Raw genomic sequence first — 26,327 nt, forward strand, 5'->3', positions numbered from 1 at the left:
CCTGTCTTTTTGATTAAAAAACCATTTTAACTGAGGTGAGATGGTATCTCACTGTAGTTTGGGTTGGCATTTCTCGGATGATTAGTGATGCTGAGTACTTTTTCATATACCTGTTGGCCATCTGTATGTCTTCTTTTGAGAAATCAGATCTTTTGTCCATTTTTAATCAGATTATTTGCTTTTTCCTATTCAGTTGTTTGAGCTACTTATATATTCAGATTATTAATCTCTTAACAGATGGATAGTTTACAAATATTTTTTCCCATTCTGTGGGTTGTCTCTTCACTTTGTTGATTGTTTCCTTTGCTGCACTCCAGCCCCGAGATCACATCCTAGATGAGAACTCCATTACCTCAGGGTCATCACAAGAGCCTCCTCAATTATCTCTCAGCCACCTCTTTCTCCCCATTTCTAATCACTACTGCAAGAATAACATTCCTAAGGCTGTGACTAAGTCAGACTACTCAAAAACCTTCATCAAATTCCCTCTGCTCACCTGAAGCAACCTTGTATTTCAGGCCTAACCCCCATGGCTTCTAACACACACCCTACACTCGAACCTGCCAATAAGCTAGCCACTCCCAAAATAAGCTGTATCTTTCCACTTCTGCTCATAGTAATACAACCATGGCATTACCCTTCCCTCCATCTCTGCATGTGAAAAGACTGAGTTTAAATGTTGCCTCACCCAGGAAGCCTTCCCTAGTTCTCTCATCTAGAAGTCACCACTTCTTCCTCTCTCCTTCCCCCTGACTGGACTAAGGCTGTAATTCCAGAGAGTAGTCATCATGTCTTATCAATGTCTCTCCAGTCTAGCCTATACTTCAGACTGCTCACAATCACCATCCTAAACACACATCTGGTTCTGTCAGCACACTGAGTGATCCCTTAGTTTCCATGAGGATATGCAAGGCTCTCCACAATCAGCTTTACCACCAGCACTTTGTTCATACATGGATCATTGCACATATGGAATCATAGTGTAGTTATCTGTTTACATGTCCATCTCCTCCAGGGCAAGGAGCGAGTCTTACTTACTTTGCAATCTAACATAGCCACCCAGTAATTCACTGAACATCATCCTACTTTAGTTCTCTATAGAACAGGACTTTTCTTCCTTACTTATTTATTGTCTGTCTCCTCACTAGAATATCGACTGGGTAAGAAGATAGAACTTGCTTATTTTGTTCTCAACTATATTCCCAGCATCTACCCTTAGTCCTGGCACATCATAGGTGCCAAATAAATGTGAGTAAATGAATCCTCTCTTATATAAAAGTTATTTTTATATGTACTTTACAAGCTCTGAGACATGGTAATCTTGATATCATTTCTAGCACCTAGCATAGTGCTTTATCCATACTAGGCCCGTGATACATTTCTATTAAATTGAACTGCTGGTTCAATAAAGTCTCAAGTAATTTACTAACTTATCTTCTAAATCTGAATTTGTCTCATATTTTCAATAAAAAGGAATTTGTATTACTTTTTATGGTACTTAATGCCTCTCTCCCAGAAAAACGGCAGTACTGCAGGGTAATTACAGTCACCAGCCTCACTGTCAGGAATCTGGGTTCAGACCTACACTGTCACTGATTACCTACATGACTTTGGACAACTTTGTAACCTTCCTTCACTTCAGCTTCCTCCTTAAAAGATTAGTAAACCTGTCATGCAAAGCAGTCTATTTCCTTCATAGCTAAATGGTCAGTCCTCAATCTTTTATTACTCTCTCTTTACCAATTTTAAATTGTTCAACTCATATCAGAGTATTTTAATATATGTTGCCTGAACTTGAGTGGGTCATTATTTAAAATGGTAAGGGATTATGTTTACAAGGTATTAATTCTTTGTTAACTTTTCATGACCTTACAGTACTTCAGTGTTCATCCAGTGACCACAAGTGACTTTGGCACATTACTGCCATCATTCCTAAGCCCTTCTGGAGCCACAGCAAAATAATGTGCTAAGATGGCACTACCTCACACAGAAAAGTAATTCTCTTACCCTTAACACCCGACTCAGGAAACAGCACAACAATTGGGTAAGTGACAGGAACATGAACTGTACCTATTAAATATATTACATAATAACATGACCTCAACTTAAGAATGGATGATTTTAAAAAACAACAATAATAAAGTGCTTAATGCAAATATAAGTGCTTCTCAGTCAAAATGCATTTGACATTATTCAAATCCCTCTTGGGGACAATTTGGAGGTAGGGAGTGGTTGACCAGGGCTCACATAGACGAAGATCACCAATTCAGGTAAGAGGCAGTGACTCAACCACAGGCAGGATTCACTGAGATTCACATAGATGGGCAGAGAATACAGTGAGTCTTCTGCACAAATACTGAAAAGTCTTTTTCCATCATTCTTATTTTAAAAATAAGCAATGACCTGCCAAAGAAGATATTTAACATGGAGCCACTCTTTAAAGATCAAATTCAAAAGATCATTCTCAGCCAGGCACAGTAGCTCATGCCTGTAATCCTAGCACTCTGAGAGGCCCAGATGGGAGGATCACTTGAAGTCAGGAGTTTGAGACCAGTCTGCACAAGAGCAAGACCCCGTTTCTACTAAAAATAGAAAAATTAGCTGGGTGTAGTAGTGCACACCTGTGGTCCCAACAACACAGGGGGATGAGGCAGGAGGATCATCTGAGCCCAGGAGTTTCAAGTTGCAGTGAGCTATGATGATGCCATTCACTCCAGCTGGGGCAACAAAGCAAGACTGTCTCCAAAATATATATATATATATATATATATATACACACACACACACACACACACACACACACACACATATATACTCACTCTCACAAATCTTAATATTATTGCTAGGCACATAAAATATATTTTCATTAAGTAATTACTGTCAGCAATGAAATAGTATGAAAATGTAAGCTTTTATTGGCAAGTAGTAAATGAAACAAAAAGCAAATGAAAGCGAAACCTCTGTTGCTCAGGTGCAAAGAACACCAGGACAAAAGGTCAACAGAACTTTTGTTACTGGCCACATAACTAAGGATTCCCACCAAAATGTTAGGTTTACTGAGCCGTCTACTACTCTGAAAGCATCTATATCATGTTGATTGGAGTTCATTTTCTCAAAGGTGAACAAGCGAAAAATACAGTGCTAATAGTGAGCTGAATGAAGCTGTGACAAATATCCTGCTTGAAAATAATCTTCAATAGCAGCTGTTACCAATTCAGTATATGCAAAAGTGTTCCCATGGATTAAAGAGCAAAGACATATATGTGTTATATTAAACTCAGTTACTCCTGCTTAAAAACAAAGTTGATTAAAGCTATTGGAGAAAGGTAGTTACACACAGTAACCTTTCAAAATCAGAGGATAAAATGGGAGTAACTAGCACAAAAGAGGATAAGTGCTAGTGGCTAAATCAACAAAAGTATTGAATAAATAATCTTGAACAGAACTTGGCAAGAATCCCTGATACTTTTCAATGGAAGAATGTGGTCCCAGTTCTGCAATCTTTCACACTAACAGGGAAATTTCCTAAGCACAGAAATCAACACCTGAGGAACTTTTAAGCACTTTATAATTGTTAACTCAATAACCTACTACTTTCCTTCTTGGTAAAAATAAAACAAACAAAAAATAAACACACACACAAATTCTGCAAGATTTATTTTGCCTACGGAGGAGAAAAAGCACAAAGATGACATGAATGGCCGGGCACGTGGTGGCTCACGCCTTTAATCCTAGCACTTTGGGAGGCCGAGGCGGGAGGATTGCTTGAGCTCAGGAGTTCGAGACCAGCCTGAGCAAGAGCGAGACCCCATCTCTACTATAAATAGAAAGAAATTAGCCAAACAACTAAAAATAGAAAAAATTAGGCAGGAGTGGTGTAGTGCAGACCTATAGTGGCAGCTACTCGGGAGGCTGAGGCAGGAAGATCACTTGAGCCCAGGAGTTTGAGGTTGCTGTAAGCTAGGCTGACACCATGGCACTGTAGCCCAGGAGACAGAGTGAGACTCTGTTTCAAAAAATAAAATAAAACCATGTGAATGACTCAGGAAAGTAAAATACATCACTCCTCATGACCAGAAGCAAAACTGAAACATCCTTACTGCATGAATAGTGGTTTTGTGAAATATTTTAACAGAAACAGCAAAATTCACACATCTACAGAGTACTGTTCTCTTTAAATACTACAAACTTAATACAAAAATGTCTGCCTGACAAATGCTCAAAACATTTTAGAAATACTTCTTTTACAACTGCCTTCATTCATATGGCATTCTTTTGAAATTTTCAACTGTGGCAAATTTGGTTCTTTCAAAGTGCAATCTGGTATCTGTAAGCTGGAAGTACATTTAGAAAATAAAGAGAACCATCAAGCTGGATATTATTTTTAAGCAAAAGGATAGAGCTTTTATCCTTCATGGGGCTTATAAGTGACTTCTAAAGACAATTCTTTAGAATTGCTCCAAAAGTCCTTTCTAACAACAGCAGTAGAGAATAAGCAGGCAACCTTCCTAGAAGACTTACTTGAAGTCTTCAAATACACACTTCATGTTTTTACATTGTCTTTGGTATTGGCACTGTGTGTATACTTAATCAACTGGATAATGGCCATATCTGATTCCATTCTTTCATGTTATTCATTCATTCAGCAAATATTTATGGTTCCTTTAATACATGCTAAGTACTGTGCTAAGTGCTGGGCATACAATGGTGAGCAAAAGCAGACATACTACCTGCCCTCATGAAGTTTACAGTCAGGTGGGAAAACAATTTACATAAACATGTAAGTTATAACCAGTAAGTACAATGGAAAAAAAGATACAAGTTGACATAATGCCTGTACTAGTGAGACCCAACTAGTGTAAACAGGCTTCCCTAAGGAAATGAAGTCTGAGCTGAAGATAAACAGGAGTTGACTGAGCCAAGGGGACTGAGATAGAGATGTGTGGAGAAGATGTGGGTGATGGAAGAATGGTGTTCCAAGTACAGAGAACAGCATGTGTAAAGGCTCTATGGTTTTTTAGAAGAGCATGACACATTAAAAGAACTGAAAGAAAGATAGTGGTCCTTAAGTATTGAAGAGTTAGTAACAGAATGGTATGAGATGAGGCTGGAAGGATAGTCAGAGAACCTTGCACATATTAAGGACCTTCATTTACCTTAAGAGTGACAAAAAGCCCCAAATGGATTTTAAAATAGGAAAGAGAGTGAGGGAGGGAGAATGACATGATGAAATCTACATTGTCTAAATATTACTGAGGGTTGGGTAGAGAATGAATGGGGAGTGGTCAGGGTAGGAGCAAGAAGACCAGTTAAGAGACTACTGTAAAAACAGAGAAGAGAGGTGGAGTTTTAAAGATGGAAAGAAATGAAGGAATTTGAGAAATACTAAGAATATAAAATCAGTAAAGACTTGGACTCTGTATCCATTATTTACTCAAAGATAATGTTTTGGTTTTGCCTAAGAGTTCCTTAATTATTTGCAAACTAAAGGCCATCATACAAATGTCAGGGTTCTTTTTCAATTAGCGTTCTGCGCCATTATTTGTTGTATTTCTGTAGCATGTTTTAGATAAAGAAGAAAAAGTAGCAAAGAGAAAAACAAAGCTTAAGAGGTATCTCATTTTATGTAAAAATGTGTAGTCCTGAAAAATTATGCTATACCCGAGAAATAAAACAACATATAACTTCAGAAATATTACTGAGTAAATATTTCTTCCTTGCACACAAACATATACTAAAAAATGTAGAACAGATTATCATAATACTATATCAAGAGGAATGTAAACCACTATCTTGATTATTTCCATACATCATTTCTCCTTTATTACAGGGTACATAAATTGGGTGATTTTACAACTCTAAAAATATGGGATAGCTGGGAAATTTAATAATCACCATCAAGTTTCATAATAAACCATTTAGTAAGCAGCTAGAATGCCTAAGAGGGTGCAAGAATTTAGATCTATCCCCTCACCAATGATTTTATCCATATGGAGAAGTTATTTATCTCTTTAAAATCATAATATGCTATCCCTAGTTCACACCCTTAAAAAATATAGCTAGCAGTAAGTCTGGGTTACAGTGTCATAGCAATGTCATAAGAAGTTGAAAATGTTAGTCAGCCTTAAAGACTATATGAATACATATACCACAAAAAGTCTAATTTTATACTGAATTGGCCACGTGTTTTTGTCTGACTGATACAGAACAATTTGCACCACAGCTCAACACAAACATAAAAAAGGAGCTGGGTTTTACTAGTCTCATATATCAACAACAAATGTACCATCTAAATTCTAATTCCATGAACTAAAAAAAAGTCTAATTTTGAGATTTTGCAACTAGAGTTTATACCACCCCTACAAAATGAAGCTTTTGATTTGGAAAGAAACAGACTCAATATAAAAATCACTGAGGAAAGAATATAAAACCATAATAAGTCAGTAAACTGAATACTAAAGGCTAAGTGCACTTTTAAATATGTTGCTTTTAGTGATCTAAGTCACGATCTACACATTATTTAAACAGAGATTCTGCATATGAATTTGTTTTCCTTCCTTAAAAAATCATTAAGGTATTAAAATATATGTGAAGTAATTTGAATATAATAGGATCTTAACAGTCATCATCATTTATAAGACATACACTGAAGCCTAAAGTAGGCATATGTATTTTAAGAAATATTACACTTCTGATATGCCACAATCGCTCTTTAAGAAATGGTATGCTCTGCTTTGTGCAGTTATGCTTGAATTGTACTTTGAAATCTTTCCAGCAGAGAGGAAATTGCAAAAACTCTCATTATTTTTGTTTTCAAGGAAAAACAATACAATAGATTGGGTTTTGGAATAAAAATCTCAAGCCTTATAACACTATAGGGCTACATAAAAGTAATTTTCAGAAAAATATTAATTACAACCAAGCTATGCCAGGGAGTGCTCTCTATGTGCCAAGTTGCAGCTCACTTGGACATTTTATGATCATATTAAAACAGTTTAAAGATGAGGCCCTCCCTGTAATAAAAATGTTGACTCTTTCACGATTTCATCAACTTAACAAAGATGTCATAAGCTACCTTGTCAACGAGTCTTCAAATACAACCATGCCATTTCATCCATTCACCAAAATTGTATTAACAGTAAGAAGCAAAATGGATTATCTTATTATGTAAGTCTAGGGTCACTTATAATTTCCAAATTACAAGTGAAGGGATTTTCATTCACTTTTTCTTGAGAAGCACATATATCTGAAAAGGTGGTAAGAACCTGAAGGATTAACCAGGATATCAGAAGTCTCTCATCTAATTTTTATGAACAGAAAAAAAAAAAACCTGAGGCTTGCATTTATCAGGTTTTATATTGTAGTTTCCAGAATCTGAGATGACTTGATTACTAAATAATCTTGAGATGAGAGTTTATCTTTGTTGTTTATTGCTTGTTTTTACTTTTTAATATGGAAATTTTCAAATGCATGCAAAGTACAGAGAATAATACAATGAACTGCCATCCCCAGCTTAAAAGTTAACAATACATGGCCAATTGTATTCTGCCAATTGTAATCTTCCATTTTTACTGCTTGCTGCTGCTGGATTGTTTTAAAGAAAATCTCATAATTACATCTGAGATAGAAAAAAATGGCCCCACTCCTAATCCCCAGAACCTGTGAATATTATATGGTAAAAGATGTGACTAAATTAAGGATCTTAAGGAAGAGTTTATCTTGGACTATCCAGGTAGGCCTGAAGTACAATTACATGAATCTTTCCAATTTTAGTATATGTGCTGCCAAAGCACACATGTATCCTTACAAGAGAAAGGCAGAGAAAGATTAGACACAGGCACACATAGAGAAGAAAGTGATGGAAAGACAGAGCAAAGAAATGCAGCCAAAGCCAAGGACAGCCACCAGAAGCTGGAAAAGGTAAGGATTCTCCCCTTGAATCTCTGGAATGAGTACATGTAGCCCTGCCTACATCTTGATTTTAGACTGCTGGCCTCCAAAACTATAAGAGAATAAATTTCTGGGGTGTTTTGGTTTTGGTTTTTGGAAACAGGGTCTCACTCTGTTGCCCAAGCTAGATCAGAGTCACCTCATCATAGCTCACTGCAACCTCAAACTCCTGGGTTCAAAGGATCTTCTGACCTCAGCCTCCCAAGTAGCTGGCACTACAGGCATGTGCCACCACACTCCACTAATTTTTCAAAAATTTTGTGTAGAGACAGGGGTCTCGCTATGTTGCTCAGGCTGGTCTCAAACTCCTAGCCTCAAGCCTCCCAAAATCTCTTGTGTCAGCCTCCCAAAGTGCTAGAATTATAGGCATAAGCCATCATGCCTGGGCTAAATTTCTGTTTTTTAATCCACACAGTTTGTGGTAATTTGTTATAACAGTCATAAGAAACCATACAATATCATATAATCTGAAAAAATTTCTGTATGTATCGTTAAGAAATAAGACTCTTTATTAAATAATGCCACTATCATCCCTTTAACAAAATAGTTCTTTAATTTATCTAATATCCAGAATTTAAATTTCCCAAATTATTTCATGATTTTATATACATAATACATACTTATAACTTTCTAGTTGATTTATCCAAACCAAGATCCAAACATAGTTGATATGTCTCTTAAGTCTCTTAATAATAGTTCTTCATCCTTCCTTGGTTTTTTTTTCCATTTACTGAACAAAGTGAGTAATCTGTCCTGCAGAAATTTCTACATTCTGGATTTGGCTGATTACATCTCCATGGTATTGTTTAACATAGTCTTCTTTTTCCTGTGCTTCTTATAAACTGGTAGTTATATCTAACGGCTTAATCATAACAATGTTCAGTTTTTTGGCAAAAAACGACATAGATGGTTCTGTGTATTTCATATTACAATAAATAAGGAGAGTCACAATATCTAGTTCTTTCTTTTTGTAATGATAAGATTGATCAGTGAATTAGCCCAATCCATCGGTTATAAAGTTCTCCATCAACTTCTGACTAAGTTTTAGCAGGTACTGGTGATCATTCCCTAGATCTGTTATTTTATTAGAAGCAACAAAATGGTAATATTGTCTTTGTATCATTCTTTGTGCATTTATTAGCTGGAATTCGTCTAAAAGCTAGATTTTATCTGAATCATCTATTTGGTTACTCTGAAATACAAGTTTGTGGGTTTTTTGTTTTTTTCCCCACAGGAAAGGTAAGATAAATTCTTGATAGCATTTAGTCTTTAAGGTAGTGCCAGGATAGATATCTGCCTCTTTAATACAAAAGCCACCTTGTCTACAATCAATGGATATAACTTCTCAACTACACTCAACCTAGTCCTCAAGTTACCAATTCAAATACTTGGCCTACAATATAAAACCTGTTTTTAAATAATAAAATCCAGGATCCAATACAATTATGTCAATCTAATGTTAGTTCTCAGAATTTGTCCTATCAGATCAATTCAAACTCTTCAACAAACCACTTCAAATTAACCACACTGAATCTACCTTACCCTCTTTCACTAACACAAACCATATGCTCATTCTAGACTCCAGGCCTCTAGTTCAGGGCTATACAAACCTCTTTCTCTGTAACCAGATCAAGCTCTCCTCTTCCCTCTCAGGAGTAAAACATACTTCCTTTCTTCTAAGAATGGCACAATCCTTCCTGTAATAAACTGTTCCTCTTCCCTGGCCCAACTTTGTATTTCTAAAAGGGGCTGCCTCTAGAAATTATCCAGTAATGTGTGCCTCTGGCCACAAGGATGAAAGTATCACTGAAGCTAGGCCAACTAGAACCATGCCATGATTCTGAAAATTTAGACTACAGGGAGAAGGCCAGGCACTCTCCAGTTGATCTCTGGCTTGCTACATTCACACCCCAAGTCATGTGGAAAAAAATGACTCAAAGAGAGACACAGGTACAAAACAGTCTAGATGGTACAGGAGTTCCCACTTTTGGATTCCTTGAGACCTACCTCACCTCTCCCACACTTGAGCCACGTGAGCCAATAACTCTTCTATAAAGTTTAGATTTCTACAATTTATAACCAAATGAATTATAATGCAACCCCCACTATGATTCTTGAAGACTATGACCACAGTGACCTCTATCTTTCCAGTTTCTTATACTTCCTTTCTATGCAAATAACATTTCATTATATACTGTCCTGATTTTCTGTGTGTTAGGTACATATTTGTCATCATTTTTGTGGCTTCACAGACATATATCTTACACACCTTTTGAACCTCCTCCGCAGTCCCTAGAAGAGTGCTAATAGAGCCTCAGTACATAAGTAACAATTACCATGTATTGATTATTACTTCCATATTAAGCACTTTGCATGTGTTATCTTATTGAACCCTCACAGAAACTCCCTGGGATGGGCATTTTTATCTCCACTTTGTAGATGAGGATACTAAGGTTCATCAAAGAAAAGTACCTTGCCCAAGATCACTAATTTACTAATTGGTAGATCAGGGATTTGAACCATATTTGCATCCTCTTTCTACCATGCTCATATAGCCTCACACAATATTAAATACTTGCTAATTATCTTACCAGAGAGCATAATTGATCAAAGACCACATTTTAACCCCCAAATTTCCACTAACCTCAAAGTGTATGTTCCTTCATAATTAAAAATACTAACACTAATATATTAATATATAAATTGGCTGTAGGAAAATCAGTATCTTGACAAAGTTATAACAATTTCTCTAAAATTACTACTGGCAACCTAAAGACTAAATGCTGGCATGTCTCTTAAAGTAATGGGTAAAAGGAATGAATATTTAAAACTGCTCTGTCAGAACAAGTTGTATACAACTCCCCCGACAGTGATATTTCAAAACAGCAAAAAGAGATTTGTGAAAAGCTGTCAATGTGTGACACACCTACAGCTCAACAATTGCTCAGAGGACTATTCCTATGTCATCATTAGACACTAATACTTATTGAGAACTCCCTTGGCTTGAAGGCAAGAACAGAAGGCCTTTAGGAAGAAAATGATTCCATCTTCATAGCTTAGCAAGGAGAGGGGCGAGGAAGACAATGATAGCAATTTACTAGCAGAGAGCCTAAACGTCATCAGCGCTTATCTCTACACAATTTGCATCCTTCAGGCCAACTTTTTCAATTCCATGCTTATATCTCCAATTCCTTCTGGACAGGTCTACATGGAGTACCAGCTATCAAATTAACTTTGGGGCAACAATGTGTATTCAGCATCTAGCCAAGTAATGCCTTCTTTGAAAAGTGTCCCCTAAATCTTTGGTGGTAGTGGTCTGCTCCTTTACTTTTCCTTTCCTATTTTCATCACCTTACTTGAGGACCTTATTACATATAGGCAGTCTTCTGGGGCATATAATAATTGTTCCTAAAGGGCCAGAAGATGTTGTCAAAGCAGTACACTCTTCACGTATAATTTGGCACCAGCACAGCCCAGAGAAGGGTATGCCCAGCATGTACTGAAAAAATGGTGGCATCCTGTAGTGGGAGAATATTTTGCTAACTTGCATACTTTGGTGAAAGGCAGGCCCTAAAGACTACAGTCACTGTCAGAAACTCAAGAATACCTCAAAGGAGATCATCTATATGAAAAGTGCTTTGTAAACCATGAAATGCCAAGGGAATGTAAATTACTTCTGCTATTGATGTGGCTATTACAAAGGCAGGGATCTGGGAAGCAGGTAGTTGTACGGTTTGAAGGAACTAACCAGATCTAGATAGAGGTAGTCTTCAGCAACAAGAAGGAAAAAAGAAAGAGAATTCCCAGAGGATGCAATAAAAAGCCTAAGTAGCAAAGGGGATGTGGAGAGGGAAGGGTCCCAAGTTGACAAACTCCCATTCAATTCAGCAAACATTTATTGTCAGGCACTAGTCTATGTCTTGGGATGTATAGCCAAGATTACCAAAGCTAATATAGCCAAAGATTCCTGCCCTTCATAGAGCTTTATGTTTTTACTCAGGGAGACAGTCAATAAACAAAAGACATAATAAAAAAGTAAACTGTTATATGTTAAAAGACAAGTGTAGGAGAACAGGGTAAGTGGGGTAAAAAGTGCAGAGGGTCTGCAATACTTTGAGCTTAAAAGAACAGCTACAGACGAGAATGGGCCTACAATTGGCCTACAATATAAAACCTGTTTTTAAATAATAAAATCCAGGATCCAATACAATTATGTCAATCTAATGTTAGTTCTCAGAATTTGTCCTATCAGATCAATTCAAACTCTTCAACAAACCACTTCAAATTAACCACACTGAATCTACCTTACCCTCTTTCACTAACACAAACCATATGCTCATTCTAGACTCCAGGCCTCTAGTTCAGGGCTATACAAACCTCCAATGATGTTCCTCAAAAACTACATTCAATTGCAGGAAAAATAAGGAAAGTCGCACTGTGCTTCAGTGAAATTTGCATAAAATTTGACAAATTCAAATTTCCTAGGAAAATACTGTTCATTTTCCATATTTCTTCTCCTTCACCCTTATTCAAAATTATTGAGCCAAATGTGCTACAAAGCATATATGAAGAAGAAGATATGAAAAGACTTAGCCAGAGGCAGAGCAAAAGGAATTATGAGAGACAAAGCAAAGCAGATGACAGCAAAAATATCTGCAAGCCAATACCTCAGCCTTAAGCTTTGAAGAATGCACATCACTAAAATAAGTGGAAACAGGAAGGACTGGTCCCAACAGAGATGGAGAAAAAGAAAGAGGCAGGGTGGCATTCTGGAATGAGGAGAAGACCAGCAAGGCAGCCAGAGCAAAGGATTTGCACAGGGCACCAGATCAAAGACACCTTGAGAATTCATCAGGTTTCTCCAGAGAAACAAACCAGTAGTAGATGTATGTGAATGTGTACATGTGTATGTCTGTGTGTGTCTGTGCACGCGCCCACTTATAAAGAAATTTATTGTAAGGAATTGGCTCATGTGATTATGAAGGCTGAGAAGTCCCAAGATGTGCAGTTGGGCAAGTTGGAGAGCCAATGATGTAATTTGCAGTTTCAGTCTGAGTCTGAAGAGGGGAGAAGACCAATGTCCCAGCTCGAAGACAGTCAGGCAGACAGAGAGCAATTCTCCCTTACTCAGCATGTTGAATCAGCCAGGCTGAGTCAGGAAACCCTGTCAAACCTACTCATTTTGTGATTCACTGTGAAGGAATAACCACTCCTCAGTGACAAACCAATCCCAAGGCATGATAAATAGGCAGGATTACTTTAAGGAAAAAAAAGGGAAGGTGTAATACAACCAGTCCCCAACCGTTGGAAGCTGGTTCTTACTATCTATAGCAACTCCAGAGTGTACTTTTCAAATAGGACATGCAAGGTCCTAAACAGCACAAAGAAGAAATTCAGAGGTCAAACTTAATCAAGCTGATAATGATAAAAACCATTAAGTTTTTAATATAATCAGTAGGTAAATATCAGGTAGTTTGGTGTTTCCTGAAGCAAATCAAAGTCAGTGAAATTCCTGTTGTAAGATTTTTCATAAGCATTTAAACTACTATGTCTTGCTTAAAATAAGCCAAAAGTGCAAACATTTTGTAATGTAGACAAATTACAGAGATTTTTTACATGACTTAGTGTTACAGAATAGGCAATAATCAAGAATTACACATTAGACATGCTGCATTTTCCCACAAAAAATCAAAATATGAGTATATACAAACTATAAAGTTTCCTGTGTCCTAAGAAATTCTTATATATTAAATTTTTCATACCAAAAAATCAAGAAACATTTTTCCTAATAAATATGGAGACATCATCCTTATTTCGAGCATGCACAAAGTTTTCTGTTAAATGACTTGCTGAAAATTATATATATATATATATATATATATATATGTATTTTTTGAGACAGGGTCTCACTGTTACCCAGACTAGTGTGCTATAGTGTCTGATGATCTTTTTAAAACAAACCTTATATCACTATATATACACTTAGGCATAAATATATTATATACGTGTGTACAATAAATATGTGTGTATATTATGGATATAGGGTGTATATATATGTGCACAGAGATTTATACATGTAAATATATTTTTCTATACTCATTCTAATACATTACAAAGAAAATCGACCTAAAATGAAAGAATTCCAAGTATTAATAAAAGTCCCATGAACACATAAACAAAACAGAAGATATTCATTTTGAGGAATAAAACATACTACTCTAACAAAATGGTTAAGAAAAACATTTAGACTAAATGAGAATATCAATCAACTCTTATAGATGGTCAATAAAAACTTTGCCAGAGGAATTCCTAAAATGTTCCCGCCTCAATGAGCTTAAGTCATGAAATTTAGCCAAAGTATCTTATTTCACATTTTCCACACACAAATAGGAAAATCAATTCCTAGCACTTTCTACAAGCCCAAATATCCTAAAATTGACCCATGACCAATATTTCAACACAAGTAAACTTTAACAATCCAAGGATAAGAGCTAAAATACACTCCCTCTGCATTCTGCAAAACCTAGTCGGTTTTCTGAACTCCTTAATGGCATGCCCTAGAATAATGTTCTTAAGAAAATGTTAAAAAAGAAAGAAAAAACTATGCTCCATAAAAGCTAATTAACAGCCCATCCAACAACTGCAGAGTATTTTTATAGCTGTTATCAATTATTATCTTCTCTTGGGGAAAACATTAAAACCAAAAAGAACCTGAAATGTGAGGAAATGAGGTGAGTCCTACCTAAAAACTCAGCACCTTTCACTGTGATGACCTCTTATTTCAGTGCCTGGCCATGTATTAATAATTCTATATCCAGTTTTGTTCATTCAGAAAGAAAGACAGTGTTAACATAACTAAAAACAAAAAGACAGAACTAGAGGAAGTGTAAATTGAAGAAATTTAACATTTTCATGCCTATGACTCTTTCACAAAGCTTTCCTACAGAAAACAAGTAAGTATACAATGACGTTTGAAGGATGTTCTCTAAATCATTATTCTTAATATGGAAAAATGTGAGACAACCCAACTTCCCACCAACAGGAATTCATTGAAATAACCAGTGATATATCTATTCAATGCAACAGTCAGTTAAAATGAGATGATCTTTACATATGATCATGGAAACATTTTCAAGATATATTGTCAGGTTAAAAATAAAAAGTAACCTAAGGCCGTGCGAGGTGGTTCACACCTATAATCCTAATACTCTGGGAGGCTGAGGCAGGAGAATTGATTGAACTCAGGAGTTCCAGACCAGCCTGAGCAAGAGTGAGACCCCGTCTCTACTAAAAGTAGAAAAATTAGCTGGGCACTATGGTGCAGGCCTATAGTCCCAGCTACAGGAGGCTGAGGCGAGAGGATCACTTGAGCCCAGGAGTTTGAGGTTGCAGTAAGCTATAATGATGCCACAGCACTCTACCGAGGGTGACAGAGTGAGACTCTGTCTCACAAGAAAAAAAAAGGATATTGTATTGAACCCCCCTCCTCAAAAAAATTAAATTTAAAAAAAATTTTAAAAAACAAAAAGAAAACCCAAGTTGAAAGTTGCACAGTATTACGCCATTCGTTATTAACAACCTCATTAATAATTTATTTTTATAGAGAGAAAAAATCTGGGGTGAAAAAAATACCTATTTCTATAATGTTTGGATTTTGAACAATATACATTATGTATATAATCAGAAAAAATTTTCATTTTAAGTCAGTGATACAAATGGAAGGGAAGTAAGAGAAAATCTTATTTATAAAGAAAAAGGGCCAGGTGCAGTGGCTTATGCCTATAAACCCAGCACTTCAGGAGGCTGAGTTGGGAGGATCACTTGAGCCCAGGAGTGCAAAACCAGCCTGAGCAACATAGTGAGATACTGTCTCTACAAAAAAACAGAACATTAGCCAGGTGTGGTGGCACACACCTGTAGTCCCAGCTACTTGAGAGGCTGAGCCAGAAGGATCACTTGAGCCCAAGAGTTTGAGGTTGCAACGATCTATGATTACACTACTACACTCTAGCCCAGGCAACAGGTTGAGACCTGTCTCAAAAAAAGAAAAAATAAAAAGAAAATGGAAAATTTGTTAACGTTTTTTAATAGCTCTAAAATATCATATGTCTCTACCTCTCTTTTAGAAAATAGTAGTATCCTCACTTAGAAATTAAGCAACACACAGATTCCGGAAAAGCCCCTTTAACATCTCCCCTTAGTAATATTTTCTAAGGTTAAAAGTTTAGCCCAGGCCGGGCGCTGTGGCTCACGCCTGTAATCCTAGCTCTTGGGAGGCCGAGGCGGGCGGATTGCTCAAGGTCAGGAGTTCAAAACCAGCCTGAGCAAGAGCGAGACCCCGTCTCTACTATAAATAGAAAGAAATTAATTGGCCAACTGATATATATATAAAAAAAAAAAAATTAGCCGGGCATGGTGGCGCATGCCTGTAGTCCCAGCTACCCGGGAGGCTGAGGCAGAAGGATCACTCGAGCCCAGGAGTTTGAGGTTGCTGTGAGCTAGGCTGACGCCACGGCACTCACTCTAGCCTGGGCAACAAAGCGAGACTCTGTCTCAAAAAAAAAAAAAAAAAAAAGTTTAGCCCAAATTCCATTTTTTACCAAATTCAACTGAGCAACATGGCCAACTTCTAAATAGTTGCAAACTGAGCATCTCTAATTTTAAGTAAAAGTAATTACAGAATTAACAACAAATAAAAGGACAGCTTTGCAGACTCTAAAGCTATTTAAAGCATTTTCAAAGAGGAAATATGAGGAATTAGAGATAACTACTTTTGAATCCATAGTCCTATAACCCTGTGGTTCCCAAACACCTGGGCTGGTACAGGTAGTGGCTGGTTAGGAACTGGGCCACACAGCAGGAGGTGAGCAGTGGCAGGAAAGCAAGCAGCAAGTAAGCTTCCTCTGTATTCATAGCCTCTCCCCCTCACTCACAAGGCTGCATAAGCTCCACCTCGTGTCAGATCAGCAGCGGCATACATTCTAAAGGAGCACAACTCTACTGTAAACTGCGCATGCCCGGTATCTAGGTTGCGGGCTCCACTGGAGAATCTAAAGCTGATGATTTGAAGCTGGGGCTGTGATGCTAGTGCTCGGGAGCAACTGCAAATACAGATTATCATTAGCAAACAGGTTTGACAGCACAATCAATGTAACATGCTCAAAGCATCCTGAAACCATCCTCCCCACCTCCCCCCCCCCCCACCTACTGCCAGCCGGTCTGTGGAAAAATTATCTTCCATGAAACCGGCCCTTGGTGCCAAAAAGATTGAGGACCACTGCTGTAACCTATTCAAACACTGTAAAAACTAGATAGAAGGAAGAGAAAGAATTGTCTAGAAAGGTAATTGAGGAATCACTAGCATCGGGGAAATTTCCACCTGCCTGGCAAAGGGTGTGAACTTGTACTCGGAGAGGTTTGTCTCTACAGCTACCAGTATGTGTCCTTCGGTAAAACATCTGAACTCCAATACCTCAATTTCCTCACCTGTAAAATGAAAGAACTAGAAATAAACAATCTTTGTGGTCCTTTTGGCTCTAAAATTCTAACAACAGACCTTACTCTATCATTGTCAAAGGGGATTTTAAAAAAAAAATACACTGCACACAGTATAAAATGTTATCTAATATTATAACGTACATAGCCAAAAACTGCAGATTTCTGCCCAGCTCCTCCTCACCCCTGAGTTCCATTCCCCCCAAAAAAGTCCTTCAACTCTTCTAGCTATTATTTCTTTTGGTAATTATTTCCATATTTGTAAATCACACACTTATACTGCTATTTACATTTTTTTTTCAATTTTGGACATTACTAAAAGTTCCCTATTCAATCTACTGGGACATTTATTCATCTACCCCAACCCCTAGGATTTCCCTCCCAAATGTAATGGAAGTTAGTTCAATGTCATTGGACAGCTACATTCTGGAGATACTAAAGATATGAAGATTTTATATATGTACATATATTTTATATATATGTATATATGTACATATTTTTGTATAGTCCTGTTATCCTGTCTCCACAGAAGCTCACATTTTGGTTAATAAGAAATAAGATCTCATTTCACATCCAACTACTTCACAAAATACAACAGGGAAACAATTAAAGGCATAGCCTGTAAATCAGAAATCCTAAATTCAGGTCTAAGTCCACAACATAAAGAAGCAATGCAGACAAATAAAAGTCTCTTATTGCCTCTGAACCTCATCTATTTTCCTCCTGTGTAGCCTAAGTACAATAGCACCCTTTGCAAAATGGTAAAATCACAAATAAGGTACATGTGAAAGCACTTTGTTAATCATAAGGCACTATAGGAAGGTGCACGTCTGTAATTATCTTTACTAAGAGATCCCTACAAAAGAAATCCCTGGAATTTTTGATGACTCTTGAGCACTATTCCCCTACCTGAGCTAAAACCTAAGAGTTGGAAGTTTCTAAAATTAAGAGTGAAGTAGATGCAAATTGTGTTTCAAAGCCAGAACCTCAGAGCCCAGATCTTCAATCGGCCTATGTATTGCTCTATGAGAAAATGTATACAAGGATCAAGTATCTAAGCAGAGATCAGAGAAAGCAATTTTGTTTTATATTTGCATGGAGAAGGGACGTTCCTTATCAAATTTTCTTTTTAAAAGTAATACGAGAATATAATTTTACTCCTCAGGGACATTCCTTTGTTTCTTCTAATATTTGCCTCCATATTTCTACATAATGTTTGTATATCTGCTTCTTAATTTGTAGTCATTATCCATTGAGTTTCTTCTATAGAAAGAACTTTGCAGAGCAAGTGTTTTGAACCAAACTTAGGAGATACAGAACTTTCCAGCAATGCACTACTCGGACTCTGTAAAAATAAAACACTCATTTCATTTCTAGTCTTCAAAGTCCTACATTAAAAGCCTCAACGTTAGAAGAAAGAAGGCAACTAGCTGGGCAGTTGGGCCTAAATTTTTAGACCACTCTAAATCACTCTCTGAATCTATTTCAGTGATGCCCACTTTCTCTTCTCCTTTCCATCCATACCGCACAGTTTAATCCTGTTCCTAAAGCTATAGGACAAACCACAAATGGGACCCTGACATAATTTATTTCAAGATAGGCATGAACATAATTCTTATGAGCTCTGTGGAAATGGATTAACTGTAGCCAAAAAGGAGATGCCTTTAATTATCTGAAAAGTTATCTAAAGCCAACAAGTATGCTATATCAAAGAGTAAATTTATGGGCTGAATTTCCTGCTCAATTTCTGCCCAAAGACGACTGAAGTTCTCCAAACGTGGATTTCAGCTGTGGTTCACTAGGTTTGGGCAGCTTCAGGGACAGCTTCTTGTCTAGTGACAGGTGTACAAGTGAACTTGACGTCAGGCAGGTGACCCTGGCAAGCAGGCATGGTACATTAAGGAGAGGAAATCTTTTTCTCATTAATAACAGGATAAAGGTGATTAAGCAGGAATTATTTTTCAATGACCTATATAATTTCATCAGGACTGCTATGGTTATTAGTAGGGAGCAGCTGACTTCATAATGATATGAATTTGATAGCAGAGTCCTTCCAGAGAAGCAAAGGGAGCCAGCCCAATCTACAGGGAAGCAAAAATTGATAGGCACTGTTTACTCCTCCTCCTCCTGAGGAGTTGTCTCTCCTTTTCAATTTTTGGCTCTTTCCCTCCAAGGATTTTTCCCTGTCCTTGGATGGCTAGGGCTTTAGCACCTACTAAATAGTGGAAGCTGGATCTCTTATGAATGGATGGGTCCCGGAGGCTGGAACAGAACTGGGCTAATTCACTACATCTGCTCACGTGATTCCCAAAGTCCCAAGAAAACACGGCTGCCCCCGCCACCACCAACACCTCGCTCTAGCCGAGCTTGAAATAAGGCAGCAGAAGTGGAGCTAACAAGGGACCTTTGTTGAGCCCAGGGAAAACACAAACACAAGCGCATACACACATTCTCTCAATAACAATCAAGACCTGAACGCAGTTTCACCAGAGAATTTATGAAATTGAGCAACAAGCCGCCCGACAAGACCTTACACCAGGAAAGTGCTGCAAACCTCAGAGTGGCACCGCCTCGGTCTCTGGTGTAAGCAAGGAGGTTTGGAGAGGAAAACTCCAGATCTCTTCGCCTTTGCCTGTTCCTCCCGTAGGACCCGGAGACCAAACGGGTGGAGAGCCCTAGTGACATCTTCCTTCGTCAAAACAAGCTGGCTCTCTCTCCCCCAGGGTCAGTCACTGAGTTACACCTAGCCCAGGAGCCCACAGCCCTGGGAGCCACCCCGCCCCCCCCCCGCAGCGATTTCGTTCGAGGTGTTCCCAGCCGGTCCCGGCCCCAAAACCTGCCTCTCCTGCCCAGCTGGGGGATGCTGGGAAGAGACACTGCGACCCTCCCTCCTCCTTCAACCCCCTAAAATAAAAAACTTCCTCAAGCGCCAATATCAGGTCAGCACGCCTCGTACCTGTCGCGGGCCCGGGCTCCTCCTCCCCGCGTAGTGCGGAACTTGCTGGACAAGTGTCCTCAGGATAGTCCAGAAAGTTGGGGACGCGGGCCCCTGAGCTGCCACCCGCGCCGGGCACCGCGACGAAAGCGGAGCCGGGTCGTCGCCCCGTCCGGGACACTCCCCCCGCGACCCGGCCTGCCACTCGCAGGTCTCGGCGGGGTGCTCCCGGCCCGCCTCAAACTCCGCAGGAGTACCGGGGAAGAAAGTAGGACGCGAGAAGGTCGGAGCGCAACTTTCCGACGGTGCGTCAGCCGGTGGCTGAGCCGCGCGAGTCCCGGGCTCGCCCCCTCCCCCCCACGCGCCCTCGGGAGCGCGGGCGGGGCCGGAGCCGGGGCGGGGCCCAACCTGCAGGGCGGCCCGAGGGAGCCCGCCGCGGCCCCGCCCCCGCCGCCTGGGGCGCGCTGCCACCAGGTGCGCCGGGAGCCCGGGCGGCGCCGTGAGGCCCTCCCCGCGCCGGTTTCCAGGGTGAAGGAGGAGGAGCTTCTGAGGGAAAGTTTCCTCTGAAACTTGAGCGGGGCGCGACGGAGGACGCCTCGCCCTAGGGGGCTCGCGTTCTGCCAGACCTACACCTCTTCACTGGCGCGCACACACCGCCACACAGAAAACACAGACGTTTACGCCGGTCCCGCCGAAAGGCTCACGTCTGTGGTTCTGCCAAGTGGAGCAAGGCAGACAACGCCTCACGTCGCGGACGTTTCAGATTTCTCACCTCCCGAAGGTTTGACAGCGGCCACTGGCGCCCTTGCCCCCCTCCATTTCCTCTCACCCCCCCCCCTTTTTTGTTTTTCTTTTTTTTTGTCCAAGGCTTGAATTTTAAAACGCTAATACAGTCCTAATAGAGCTGAGTCAAGTAATGAAGACTGTTATTGATCTGGCAAACTGCCTGAAGTGGGCAGGGGGAAATTTGGTCTCAGACGTTAATGTGTTAGGATGGGGGGGGGTGCTGTTTTGTTCTGTTTTGCTTTTTAAGGTTAATCTCGGTGTTACCAGAGTTGTTTGTAGGTTTGGGGTTGGGGACTATGCGTGTGCGTCACACGTTCACTGACAGTACCCCCCCCTAAAAAAAGCGAGGGCTCTTTCATTTGTGCAGTTCCACAATAAAGATGGAACTTCCTCAACTCGGGATTCCGCAGGATGGGAGAGCAGGTGTGCAAGATCCATTTGCCTACCACCCTGGTTGGTGGTGACTTTTGACAAAGCCCAGTGCCTGGACATCCTGGGCAGAGCCCCGCCTTCACGACCCAGGGTGGCCTGGCCTGCCTGGCTCCAGGCCTTTCCATCTGAGACTGCAGGCTGTGCACACTGCCAAGCTGGGCAGCTCCGTTTAGCCTCCCCAACTATCTGTCTCCCACGCCCCTTACATGCTTGGGCTGCAAAGTCAAGGCTCTGCTTTCTGGATAATCCCCCAGGAGGAATCCGAAACTCTTGGTTAGAGACTCCCTCTGCATTTTCATGACCCTGTGTTTGGTGTGCCTGAAACTTGAGGTGAGCCACAGTATGAGTGGGTGGGGCCACACCCATTTGCAAAGGCGGATATGGGGGTTTTCCACTGCAGCAGCATCCTACTGGAGCCTCACCAAGTTCTCTTTGGGAGGAAGTATTTTCCTCTATTCATTTGCAGTGAGTGACATCAGGAGACAACCAAAAACAGGTATATCTAGTTCAAGTTCTCTCTTGCAATCATGGTAGTTGGAGGATGCCAACTTCACACTTGGTTCCATAGCTGTCTACCACCACTAGTGTGCTTGTGGATGACAGCAAGAATACAGGTTGCACTTGCTGGGAGTGTCTCTCTGTATTCACCAGCCTTTCACCTGTGACAAGTATGATCAAGAAGTGGCTCCTATACAAAAATCAAATTAAAATGGATTAAAGACTTAAATCAAAGACCTGAAACTATGTAACTACTAAAAGAAAACATTGGGGAAAGCTTCAGGACATTGGTCTGGACAAGGACTTCTTGAGTAAGACCGCCAAAGCACAGGCAACCAAAGCAAAATTGAACACATGGGACCACATCAAGGTAAAAAGCTTCTGCACAGCAAAGGAAACAATCAACAAAGTGAAGAGACAACCCACAGAGTGGGAGAAAATATTTGCACACTACCCATCTGACAAGGGATTAATAACTAGACTATATAAGGAGCTCTATGAATTCAATAGGAAAAAAATCAAATCATCCAATTAAAAAATGGGCAAAGGATCCAAATGGACATTTCTCAAAAGAAGACATACAGATGGCCAACAGGTATATGAAAAAATGCTTCATGTCATTAGTCATCAGAAAAGTGCAAACAAAAACTACAATGAGATATCATCTCACCCCAATTGAAATTGCTTTTAGCAAAAAGTCAGGCAATAACAAATACTGGTGAGGATGTGGAGGAAGGGAAACCCTCATACACTGTTAGTGGGAATGTAAATTAATGGGACCACTATGGAGAAATTTCCTCAAAACACTAAAAATAGAACTACCATATGACCCAGCAATACCATTGCTAGGTATATACCCAAAAGAAGGGAATTCAGCATATCAAAAAGATATCTGTACTCCCATGTTTATTGCAGCATTATTCACAATATCCAAGATTTGGAATCAACCTAAGTGTCCATCAACAGATGAGCAGATAAAGAAACTCTGGTACATATATACAATGGAATATTATATAGCCATAAAAAAGAATGAAATCCTGCCATTTGCAACAACATGCATGGAACTAGAGAACATTATATTAAGTGAAATAAGCTAATCACAGAAAGGCAAATCTCAAATGTTCTCACCTCATATGTGGGAGCTAAATATTAAAAACAATTGATCTGTGGAGACAGAGAATAGAATGATGGTTACCAGAGGCTGAAAAGAGTAGTAGGGAGGGGGGATAAAGTAGGAATAGTTAATGGGTACAAAAATATAGTTAAATAGAATGAACAATATTTGATAGCACAACAAGGTGACTATAATCAACAATAAGTTAGGGTATACTGTAAAATAACTAAAAGAGTGGAATTGGAATGTTCCTAACACAAAGAAATAATGAATACCTGAGGTGATGAATACCCCAGTTATCCTGATTTGATTAATTCACACTGTATGCATGTATCAAAACATCACATGTACCGTATGAATATATACAAGTACCATGCACCCATAATAATTTAAAATTAAAAATAAAAAAGTGGCTCCTAAGTAAACAGATGGGGAAGAGCAAAGAAGATAGAGGTCAGAGTAGAAGCTGAGACATTCTGCACAGCAGACAATCTTGGCCTGCTTTAACAGCTGGAATGTGATGGAATCATTCATTTATTCAACAAATATTTATCGAGTGCTTTTTTGAATCCTAGGCACTCTTCTAGGAGTTGGGAACATAGCAGAGAACATAAACGTAAAAATTCCAGCCCTCATGGAGTTTACCTTCCAGGTGGGAGAGACAGATGATAAGTAAATGAGGAAAATACGTGCACTGCCATATAATTAAAAATGCTACAGAGAAAAATTAAGCAAAGAGGGTACTTAAGTACCAGGGGTGCTCTTTTAAGTGGGGTGATCATGAAAAGCCTTTCGAGGAGGTGACATTTGAGGAAAGACCTGAGGAAGGTTTTGCATATCTGTGCAGAAAACATAGCAAATGCAAAGGCCCTGAGGCAGGACTGCCTTAGGAATAATCAAAAGAACAGCTTTTAAGAATGGAGAAGATTGAATCAGAGAAGAGGTGGAAGTGACGCAGATCAGGTGAAGCTTTTATCCTGAGTTGGTGGGAGCCACTGGAAAGTTTTCTGTAGAAAAGTGACATCTTCTGACATATTGTAATAGGATCACGTTGACTGCTGGGTTGAGAATAGATAGTAGGGAGTAAGGATGGAAGCACGGAGACAAGTCAGGAGGCTACTGAAATATTCTAGGAGCAAGAAGATAATGACCTTGGACCAGAGAGATAGTGATGACAAGGAGCTGACGGGGTTTCCTCAGATTGGGTGTGGGAGTATGAAAGAAAGGAGACAAGGATGACTCTCAGGTTTTTGGCCTAAGCACCTGGGAGGATGGCATTGCCATAATAAAGATGAAGAAGACTTCAAAAAGAGGAGGTTGGGGGTGAAATCAAGATAGGAAAGAAAGGACACATAATTTAAATGATCCTCAATTTCCTCAGCTCATAATACGAAGAAAATAATACTTCATTAGAGTTATTTTATTTTGTTTTTATTTTAGTGTATTATGGGGGTAGAAGTGTTAAGGTTACGTATATTGCCCATGCCCCCCTCCCCCGTTGAGTAAGAGCTTCAAGCATGTCCATCCCCCAAACGTTGTACATCTTACTCGTTGTGTTTGTATATACCCATCCCCTCCTCCCCCCTCCCACCTGCCCAACACCCGATAAATGTTATTCCTATATGTCCACTTAGCTGTTGATCCATTAATACCAATTTGCTGGTGAGTACATGTGGTGCTTGTTTTTCCACTCTTGAGATACTTCACTTAGTAGAATGGGTTCCAGCTCTATCCAGGAATATACAAGAGGTGCTATATCACCATTGTTTCTTAAAGCTGAGTAGTACTCCATGGTATACATATACCACATTTTATTAATCCACTCATGAATTGATGGGTACTTGGGTTGTTTCCACAACTTTGCAATTGTGAATTGTGCTGCTATAAACATTCCAGTACAGAAGTCTTTTTTGTAGAGTGTCATTTGAACTTTTGGATAGATGCCCAGCAGTGGAATTGCTGGATCAAATGGTAGATCCACTTGTATCATTTTGAGGTATCCCCATATTGCTTTCCACAGAGGTTGAACTACTTTACAGTCCCACTAGCAGTGTAGAAGTGTTCCTATCTCTCCACATCCATGCCAGCATTTATTGTTTGGGGACTTTTTAATAAAGGCCATTCTCACTGGAGTTAAGTGATATCTCATTGTGGTTTTGATTTGCATTTCCCTGATGATTAAAGATGTTGAGCATTTTTTCATATGTTTGTTAGCCATTATTCTGTCTTCTTTTGAGAAGTTTCTGTTCATGTACTTTGTCCATTTTTTGGTGGGGTTGTTTGATTTATTCTGGCTGATTTTCCTGAGTTCTAAATAGATTCTAGTTATTAGCCCTTTATCAGATGTGTAGTTTGCGAAAATTTTCTCCCATTCTGTGGGTTGGCTGTTTGCTCTCTTGACAGTTTCTTTGGCGGTGCAGAAGCTTTTTAATTTGATCAGGTCCCATTTGTTTATTTTTGTTGCTGCTGTGATTGCCTTTGGGGTCTTCTTCATAAATTCTTTGCCTAGGCCAATGTCTAGAAGAGTATTTCCAATGTTTTCCTCTAGAATTCTAACAGTTTCACACCTAAGGTTCAAGTCTGTTACCCAGCATGAATTGATTTTGGTGAGAGGTGAAAGGTGTGGGTCTTGTTTCAGTCTTCTACATGTGGCTATCCAGTTTTCCTAGCACCATTTATTGAATAAGGATTCTTTTCCCCACTGTATGTTTTTGTCTGCTTTGTCGAAGATTAGTTGGCTATATGAGGATGGTTTTATATCTGGGTTCTCTGTTCTGTTCCACTGATCAATGTCCCTGTTCTTGTGCCAGTGACCAAGCTGTTTTAATTATTATACCCTTGTAGTATAGTTGAAGTCTGGTAAATTGATACCTCCTATTTTGTTCTTATTGCCTAGGATTGATTTTGCTATACGGGGTCTTCTCTGGTTCCATATGAAGCATAAAATTATTTTTTCTATATCTGTGAAAAATGATGATGGTATTTTAATAGGGATTGCATTGACTCTGTAGGTCACTTTGGGTAGTATAGACATTTTAACAATGTTGATTCTGCTGACCCATGAGCATGGTATATTCTTCTACCTGTTTACATCCTCTGCTATTTCTTTCTTCATTG

At 39.3% G+C, this 26,327-nt stretch overlaps 1 protein-coding gene across 1 annotated transcript in view; it reads right to left on the minus strand.

Moving 5' to 3' along the window:
• FHIP1A (FHF complex subunit HOOK interacting protein 1A) overlaps window positions 1-20,758 on the minus strand; it is a 225,921-nt gene extending 205,163 nt beyond the window's left edge. The window contains exon 1 of the mRNA XM_012783711.3: window positions 20,402-20,758. The gene's annotated coding sequence lies outside the window, so the exon portion shown is untranslated. The remainder of the gene's footprint in view (window positions 1-20,401) is intronic.
• Window positions 20,759-26,327: the final 5,569 nt, after the last annotated feature.

Source organism: Microcebus murinus, chromosome 15 (assembly GCF_040939455.1).
Source record: "Microcebus murinus isolate Inina chromosome 15, M.murinus_Inina_mat1.0, whole genome shotgun sequence".
Classification (NCBI taxonomy): Eukaryota; Metazoa; Chordata; class Mammalia; order Primates; family Cheirogaleidae; genus Microcebus; species Microcebus murinus.